The sequence below is a fragment of the Vipera berus genome (genome assembly GCF_964194415.1).
Source record: "Vipera berus genome assembly, chromosome: 1".
NCBI lineage: Eukaryota > Metazoa > Chordata > Lepidosauria > Squamata > Viperidae > Vipera > Vipera berus.
The window spans coordinates 160,732,685-160,741,541 of NC_138202.1; the positions used below are offsets into that span (position 1 = coordinate 160,732,685).

The 8,857-nt window shown below is 45.6% G+C and overlaps 1 protein-coding gene across 4 annotated transcripts in view; it reads right to left on the reverse strand.

Annotated features, from left to right (window-relative positions):
- The window catches only part of WIPF1 (WAS/WASL interacting protein family member 1), a 74,001-nt gene extending 66,954 nt beyond the window's left edge, over positions 1-7,047 (reverse strand). For 2 of the 4 annotated variants that reach the window (XM_081313959.1, XM_081313963.1), the window contains exon 1: positions 6,030-6,417. The gene's annotated coding sequence lies outside the window, so the exon portion shown is untranslated. Of the gene's footprint in view, positions 1-2,312; positions 2,339-6,029; positions 6,418-7,023 lie in introns of those variants that run through there. The other 2 variants (XM_081313964.1, XM_081313962.1) reach the window with 2 other exon arrangements.
- Between the last annotated feature and the right edge of the window lie 1,810 nt (positions 7,048-8,857).

An 8,857-nucleotide genomic window follows, 5' to 3' on the forward strand; every position in this document is an offset into this window, starting at 1 on the left:
TTCTAGGTTGCTTCTCTCCTTGACTAGTTTCCATCCCTTGCTTCTTGTCCTGCCTTCGGGCGCTTTGGAGAATAGCTTGACTCCCTTTTCTTTGTGGGGAAAAAAATCTAAAAAATCTTAAAAAAAAATCCCAACCCAATTATGTAGTTGACCAAATCAGAAAAGACAGAAATCAGAAAAATGACATAGTGACTTGGACTACTATGTGAACAGCCCTGGGAAAATTCATTTGAATGGGTTATACATAAATTTGAAAAATAAATCTTTAAAAATTACATGTTTTTATGGCTGGGTTTATGCACGTCTAAATCCTAACAGAGTTTACTTGATGTAAAATAGCCCTGTGGTTTGAAAACCATGGATTATGCTCAGAGTAGCAAGCAACTTTGGCTTATTCAACAAACATAGTTGATGACGTATGTAAACTCAGCCATTTTTATCGGAGAAAATGCTTGTGCGCCACGATTCAGTTTTGTATGACCTACAAATAATAGTGTGAATAGTGTGAATAGTGTGCTCTTTGTTAAAAGCTACTTTCAGAGATTAAATTTAAAATAACTTTAGTACAACTTTCCCCAACCTGCAAATTCAATCATCCCCAACAAGCTGAACCTGAAAAATGGACAGCGGGCCCTGTGGGATTTGAAGCAAAGCTAATCTAAGGGAAGTCAACTTGGTGAGAATTCTTTTGGTCAGTGGGAATCCTGAAAGGGCAGCACATCCACTTGGCTCAGTAGAGTTATTCCGAGGAATGGGATCTAAAATTATAACCCCAAGTCCATAGCAAAGAGTTGCATGCTTTGAGATACAAGGCATAACTTTATCAGCACCCAAATATGATCATTTCAGCTCCTACTATTATGACAATGTAGTCACCACTGAGATGACAAATTCTTAGCCACACTAACCCATCATTTTTTGAGGCATGGTTGCTAAATCTGGCACTACCCAATAAATCACTAGATGGGAAACAAAAACCAAACGAAACAATGTTATGGTTGATATATTTTATGAATCTTGTTCTCCAAAACAGGAGTTAGGAACCTTTTTCCAGGTCAGATCTGTAGATCCTAGAATGCAGCCACAGCAAAAATGGCTTTGCTAAAACAGTGGAGACACAGGATTGAGTATGATCTCTTCAAAAACATAGCATTCTCTTCTCCCAGCTTGGGAAGTTCCCTAGGGAAACCAAGATGACTGGAAAAAATAATGTCAAGAAACCAAGATCAAGATAAGTAAGGGGCAAGGTCTGAATAATCAGGAGATTTAAACCAAGAGGCTTGAAGATTGAGACATGGCCACCAGCCAGATATTTCCCTCACTCAATGAAAAGGAATTGCAGAAAATCTGGGGTATCATCAAATAATGGCTGAAAAAAGCCATTATTTCGGTATGGAAAGAAATAGTTAATAGACTCCAATAGAAAACAAGAATGTGTGAGTCACACAGAATCGACACTATGAATACTATGAATGCTTTCTTTGGACTACAATCCAATGGAGTTGCAATCTTGTCAATTTTTAAATCATTATTAATTCCCTTGCCCATGCCTCGCAGCCCCTTAAATTCTTATACTTTTTCATATGTTCTTATATCAGCTCAACATAAGAAAAACTCAGTGTAAGAAAAGAAACTAGAAAAAACATGCATTGCCAGTAAATACTCACAGGAATCAGAAGGAACAACAACTGAAGGAAGAGAGGAAAAAGAAGAAAGACAATCAAGAACAGACATGTCAAACACAAGGCCCGGGGGCCAGATCCGGCCCGCAAAATGGTTTCATGCGGCCCGTGAAGCCATCCTGGAAACAGTGAGGGAACAGCCCCTACTGCCTTGGCCCTGCCCCAGAGACCCTCCTCCTGCCAGAGACCCTCAGATCTGTCCCACTCCTGCCCAGGCCCCCATAGGCACCCTTGATGCGAATGATGTAGAGCTGGCCACACCCACCCAGTAGGCCATACGCACTCTAGCCACGCCCACCCAGTAGGCCACGCCCAGCCAGGCCACACCCACCCGGCCCCCTGAGGGCAACCGCAATGCTGATGCGGCCCTCAGTGAAATTGAGTTTGACACCCCTGATCAAGAACAACCAAAGAGGAAACTGGAATATGACTTGTTGAAACCAAGCAGGTTATTGATGCTAAGTAAATCATCCTGCTTCCATTTTTGCTAGATCCTCTGGTTTTTCTTTTCATTACCTCTTCTTTCTATAAATACTAGACAACCTTGTGACCCACTGGGTCTTCTTTTGAGAGAACGTTTGATATGACCAAAATGAATAATACATTTTAGGCTGACTATATTTATTTTACCTTGATGCTGGACGGTCCCATGATCATCTAAAGAAAGATTGTATCACAAATAGGAAAATAATTGTAGTGGCAAACAGACAACAGGTAAGTCAATATTTACCTAAACAAGACAGAATGACTACAGGTAGGCACAAAAACAATGGGAACAGGACAGATTTTCAACTTCCTGCTGGCTTCCTGATTGATTTGCCTTCTGGGAAACCAGCAGGAAGTGTCGGAAATCATGATCATGTGACTGCGGGAATGCCACAACACACACAACTTTTCAAATAAAACTGGGCTGAACCCTGTAGAAATGTTGATTTTACAGGAGTAACAGGTCCTGGATTTTTCACGCATTCTTTTAAGCTACTGAATTTTAGGTGCCTTGATTCAAAGATTGTTGTGGTATAATGGCCCTAGTTCAGGGATAGGCAACTTCGGCTCTTTTATGACTCATGGACTTCAACTCCCAGAATTCCTGAGTCAGCTATGCACAGCTGACTCAGGAATTCTGGGAGTTGAAGTCCATGAGTCATAAAAGAGCCAAGGTTGCCTACCCCTGCCCTAGTTGGGCTGAAGTGAGGGTGCAAACACAATAGAAGTTTTAGTAGTACTGTATACAGGTAGTCTTCGACCTATGAGCACGACTGAGCCCAAAATTTCCGTTGCTAAGAAAGGCAGTTATTGAGTGTTGGCCTATTTTATGACCTTTATGCCACAGTGGTTAAGCAAATCAGTGCAGCTGTTAAGTAAATTGTATGGCCATCAAACGGATTTGGCTTCCCCACTGACTTTGCTTGTTGGAAGCCAGCCGGTAAGCTTACAAGTGGTGATCACATGATCCTGGGCTAGTGCAACTGTCATAAATACATGCCAGTTGCCAAAGGGCCAAATTTTGATCATGTGACCTTGAGGATGCTGCAGTGGACCTGTGTGTGAAAAACAGTCATAACTCGCTTTTCTCAGTGCTATTGTAATTTTGAATGGTCATTAAATGAATGCTTGCAAGCTTGTTCAGATCCCCCTTTGCTGTACTTAACTCTCTGAGGCTTAACTCTCTGAGGCTTAACAGACTTAACTCTCTGAGGCTCACTGTTATTTCCCCCCCCCATTACATCCATCTAGTTTCAACACAGGCTTCCTCTACCTCTAAGAACGAGCCGTACAGCTTTGCCGACCACTAGAAACGCAGTTGTACTACTGATTGCTCAAATAGCAAAAAGGAACAAACACTGCAACAGTTTCAATAACTTTCCTAATGCCTGCAAGTTCAGAGCACTTCCCAAGCGCTGTCAAGTTAGAAAAACTGCATAAGTGGTTGGGAACATATGGCCACATGAAATGGCCTCAGCAGGAAACTGTCTTGTACCATGCCAGATCCATGGTCCACCTGCATCCTCCTTTGGGTAAGTTTGTACATTACTCTAAACCCTAATAAGAGTTGGAACCTTAAGTTAGAAGAAGTTGTGGGCCCAGAAGGGAGAGACAAATAAGATGTTCAGCTATGTAGGCAGGGCAAAATTCCCTCCCACCTTCTAGGGTTGGCAGAGGTGCCTTTGTTTTCAAAATGGAGTCATGGCACAATTTATGATGAGCACTTAGCGTTTCAACTTTTCTTCCCTCACAGTTGTACAAAACAGGACTACCAACAATAGCCAGGGAGCTTTGGGGCCACAAGTGACATAGTAGTTGTGTGAATTCAGCTAACTGTGACTTATTTAGCAAACTGTGTTTAAAACTGACCTAAGTTAGCAAAAGGTTTCAGAGAGTGGGGGGGGGGGTTTGGTCCTGCACGATCAGGGGATGTCAAAGATTAAACCTGAAATTTTCTGCATGTGAAACAGGTTACAGTTAGGAACATAACTTGATCGTTGCATCCTATAAAGACATCAAGCTAGAAATCAGGAGACTGTGAATTCTAGTCCCACCTTAGGCATGAAAGCCGACTGGGTGATTTTGGGTCAGTCATTCTCTCTCAGCCCAACCCACCTCATAAGGTTGTTGTTATGGGGAAAATAGGAGGAGGAAGGAATATTATGTATTTTGCTGCCTGGAGGTATCTATAAAAATAATAAAGGTGGGATAAAAACAAGCAAACATCTGCTCAGAATAGCCATAAGAAGTTGGTTTTTAGAATTTGTCTGAAAAGACCAGGATGGCAGCAAGGAGATTTAAAAACAAAAAAACAAAAAAACTGCTCCTATTAGTGATTGTATGATTATCATCAGCTATGATACGATACTAAAGAAGGAAGCATGGAGCAAACAGAGGTATTTCTCATTAAAGGAAATGCTTGCATGCTGCAGACTTAAAGATCAAGAGGGCCTTTTAAAAGCAGCAACAAATCTCGGATAGTTCCAAATCACTAGAAGATCTAAGCCATCTTCAGATTAAACCAAACATCAAGAAACTCACAAATAGCGCAGGACAACTTGATCCTCTGGCACCCTTGCAGAACTCTTGCCTTTCATTTCAAGGCATTTCCTGTGCTGCATTTGAGGTTTGCTGAGGAGATAGTCGTGGTGTTAAAAGTTGCAATGGCTCCTTCACACATGAGCTCTGGCAAAATTATATTTATGAAGCAAAAAGGTCCAGCAGGAATGAACTTAAGGTGGTTGGTATCTGAGATGCATTATGAGCTATGCCTTTTGGCATTTCCCATCTAGCCCTCCTTTCTGCCCCTTTTCCCTTTTCTAGTCAAACCTAACAAATGCTTACAAGCTACTGCTAAGCTTGTAAGCCGCCCTGAGTCTTCGGAGAAGGGCGGGATATAAATGGGATTAAAAAAAATATCTGCCCGCTTTCTTTAAGGGTGGAGATGACCTCGGAAAGGAAATCTTTACTAACTCTGAATGCAACAACCATGGCTGGGATCGGGGACTCGACCACGTAACATTTGGACAGTGACGGGGGGGGGGGGGGAGACAGCTTATGAAACAATAAATTAGCAAAAATGAAGATGTCAACCTGGGTGTATCCTCCAGTGCTTTGCTAGTGCATTTCCCCCGCCCACTGTGGATTAAGAGCAGCAACAAAATCGGGCCTCCCCCCCCCCCGCACTTAAAGCCACTCGGTGAACTTCAGAGCCAAAGCACCCCACCTCCGAGAAATACTGAAAGAGCGAGAGAGTCGCTTTGCAAAATAAATGCCTGCACACAAATATATATATATATATATATATATATATATATACTTTCTCCACCAGCAGGGGCTGCTTACAAGCGCTTCCGGAAAGACTCCAGAGGGGAAATCAAGGCTCGCTGGGAATCCAAGAGGAGCCCGTAGGACAGGGGTCTTCAATCCTGGCCCTTTTATGACTTGTGGACTTCAATTCCCAGAATTCCTCAGCCAGGTGCCTGACTGAGGAATTCTGGGAGTTGAAGTCCACAAGTCATAAAAGGGCCAAGTTTGAAGACCCCTGCCGTAGGAGAAGATCGGGCGGAGTCTGGGGATCGGGCGGGGGGGGGGGGAGAGAGAGAGAATCGGCAAGGGGCGCCCGAGAGTTTCAATTGCTCCCCCCCTCGGCAAAAGATCTCGACAAGCAAGAAGGGAAGCAGAGAGCCAGCAATCCAGATACAACAGATCGCTAAGTTTTCAGAAGACAAAACTCACCGCCGCTGAGTTGGTGCTTATTTGCTGCTGCTGCTGCACAAAACACACACAGAGAGAGAGAGAGAGAGAGAGAGAGAGAGAGAGAGAGAGAGAGAGAGAGAGAGAACGTGAAAAAATACCAACCTAAACTTCTCCGCGCTCTTTCCTTCCGTCTGGAGCCATTCAGAGAACTGCCCAAGGCCAGGGCTCTCCCCCAGATGTTGAGGGCAAGCCAGCGGGCTCGGTGTTGTCAGCTGCCTGTTTAACCCTTTCGGCCCACGGGGCAGGGCGAGAGGAAGGCGGGCGAGCGAGCGACCGCCGGCCCCACCTCTCGAGAGCCCCTTCCAGCCCTTTCTTCCTCCTCTGGCTCGGCCTGCTGCGCTTGGGGTCAACCCAGGAAAAAAGGGAAGGGGCGGGGAGAGGCCGGGGAAGGGAGCCATCCACTTCTCCCCTGGCGGCGCTTTTCCGCGGGGCCGGCTCCCTACTTCCAAAGGGGGAACGGGAGGAAGCAACGCCCGCGCTGCAGCCGGGACCTTTCGGCCGGAGGGGCGGGGAGTTGTGCGCGGCCTTTGCCAGCATCTCCTCTTCTATACCAGGAAAAGGAAGGATGGGCTTCTGAGCTTGCTCTGCCTTGGGTCTCTCTCTCTCTCTCTCTCTCTCTCTCTCTCTCTCTCACACACACACACACACACACACACACAAACTCTCTCGCTTACACACACACACACACACACACACACAAACTCTCTTTCTCTCTCACACACACACACACAAACTCTCTCTCTCACACACACAAACTCTCTCTCACACACACACACACACACACAAACTCACACACAAACACACAAACTCTCTTTTTCTCTCTCTCTCTCTCTCTCACACACACACAAACTCTCTCTCACACACACACACACAAACTCTCTCTCTCTTTCTCTCTCTCACACACACACACAAACTCTCTCTCTCTCTCTCACACACACACAAACTCTCTCTCTCTCTCTCACACACACACACACACACACACAAACTCTCTCTCTCTCTCTCTCTCTCTCTCTCTCTCTCTTTCCATTACAGCCACGTCGTCCCACATTCCCGCCTTAAGGAGCAGGCCCAGTATGGGCGAGAAACGCTCTCCTACCTGAAACAATTGCCCTCACTCCGCCCTTTCTCCCCTGGCTGCTGCAACTGGAAACTCGGCCCGTCGGTTTTGGGTAGCGTTGCCGTCTGCCGGTCTGGAGCAAGGCTGACTTGGCGGGGTGGAAAAGCAGCCGCCTTTGCGAACACATCTGTAGCGAGATTGGAGCGGTGCCTTTGGAGAAGGAGCAGGTGACCGTTTCCAAACTGGCCGCAGAAAAGAGGATTACTAATACGTGTAGTCCTCGACTTGCAAGAGTTCATTTAGTGACTGTTCAAAGTGACAACAGCACTGAAAAAAAGTGACTCACGACCGTTGTTCGCACTTACGACCATTGTCACATGATCAAAATTTTGGCAACTGGTTATATTGATGATGGTTGCAATGTCCTGGGCTCATGTGATCCCTTTTTGCGACCTTCTGACAAAGTCAAGGGGTAAGCAGGATTCACTTAACAACCGTGGTTTTTTTTTAATCCCATTTATATCCCGCCCTTCTCCGAAGAGTCAGGGCGGCTTACAATTTAAAGCACAAATCAATGTGCTTAGCAATGTTAGCAACCATGTTGCTAACTTAACAACTGCAGTGGTTCACTTAATAAAAGTGGTGAGAAAGTTTAGAAACTGGGGCAAAATAATTTAACTAATGTCTCACTTAGCAGCAGAAATTTTGGGCTTAGTTGTGGTCGTAGGTCAAGGACTACCTATCCAACGCAAAAAGAAAGGAATGTGTGTTCATTTGGGTGATGGATTTTGTTTAGGTGGATTTTGTTTGAACTTAGCTGCAGTTTGGGATATACAGAGGATTTTTGATTGAGAACCTGAACCAGACTTGGTGCCATCTTTGAAGTGCAAAAAAAAAAAAAAAGACCATACAAAATACACTGCAAAGTTACCCAGTTGTTTTTTTTCAGCAGCTTCCCTCAGTACAACCCACTGTGAACGAAGAAATGACTGGGCTGGATTGGACAGTATCGGCTGATTGTTTAACCATGGTTTCATAGCCTATTTAATGTAGTTATTAAAGGCTCGAAACTGGAAGAACGTGAATTCTAATGCTACCTTTGGTCTAAAGCAGACATGTCAAACACAAGGCCCGGGGGCCGGATTCGGCCCACGAAGTGGTTTCATGTGGCCCACGAAGCCATCCTGGAAACAGTGAGGGAACGGCCCCCACTGCCTTGGCCCTGGCCCAGAGACCCTCCTTCTGCCAGAGACCCTCAGATCTGTCCCACTCCTGCCCAGGCCCCCATAGGCACCCTTGATGCGAACGATGTAGAGCTGGCCACGCCCACCCAGTAGGCCATACGCACTCTAGCCACGCCCAGCCAGTAGGCCACGCCCACCCTGGCCATACCTACCCGGCCCCTTGAGGGCAACCGCAATGCTGATGCGGCCCTCAATGAAATTGAGTTTGACACCCCTGGTCTAAAGGCAGCTGGGTGACTTTGGGCCAGACACACGCACTCAGCCCTAGGAAACAGACAAGGGCAAACCATTTCTGAATTCTTTCCAAACAAATACTTCAGGAATTTGTCCATTAGTAGAAGTGAAGACTTGACTCAGAGGCAGAAAATAAAACTGCACAATTGGTTTGGTTCACACATAAGGCACTATCTTGAGGAAGCAAGGTCTGCACTCTGCTTGAAATGACACAGAAAAAAACCATATCTCAAAGTGTGTGTGTGTGAGGCTAGTTACTATAGACCCGTGGTGGCGAACCTATGGCATGCGTGCTTCTCTGTGGGTATGTGCGCCGTCGCCCCAGTCCTAGGTCTTCAGCAGGGTTTTATAAAACCTTTTCGCTTTAGGCCTCCGCCGCTGTGTGTGTGGGGAAA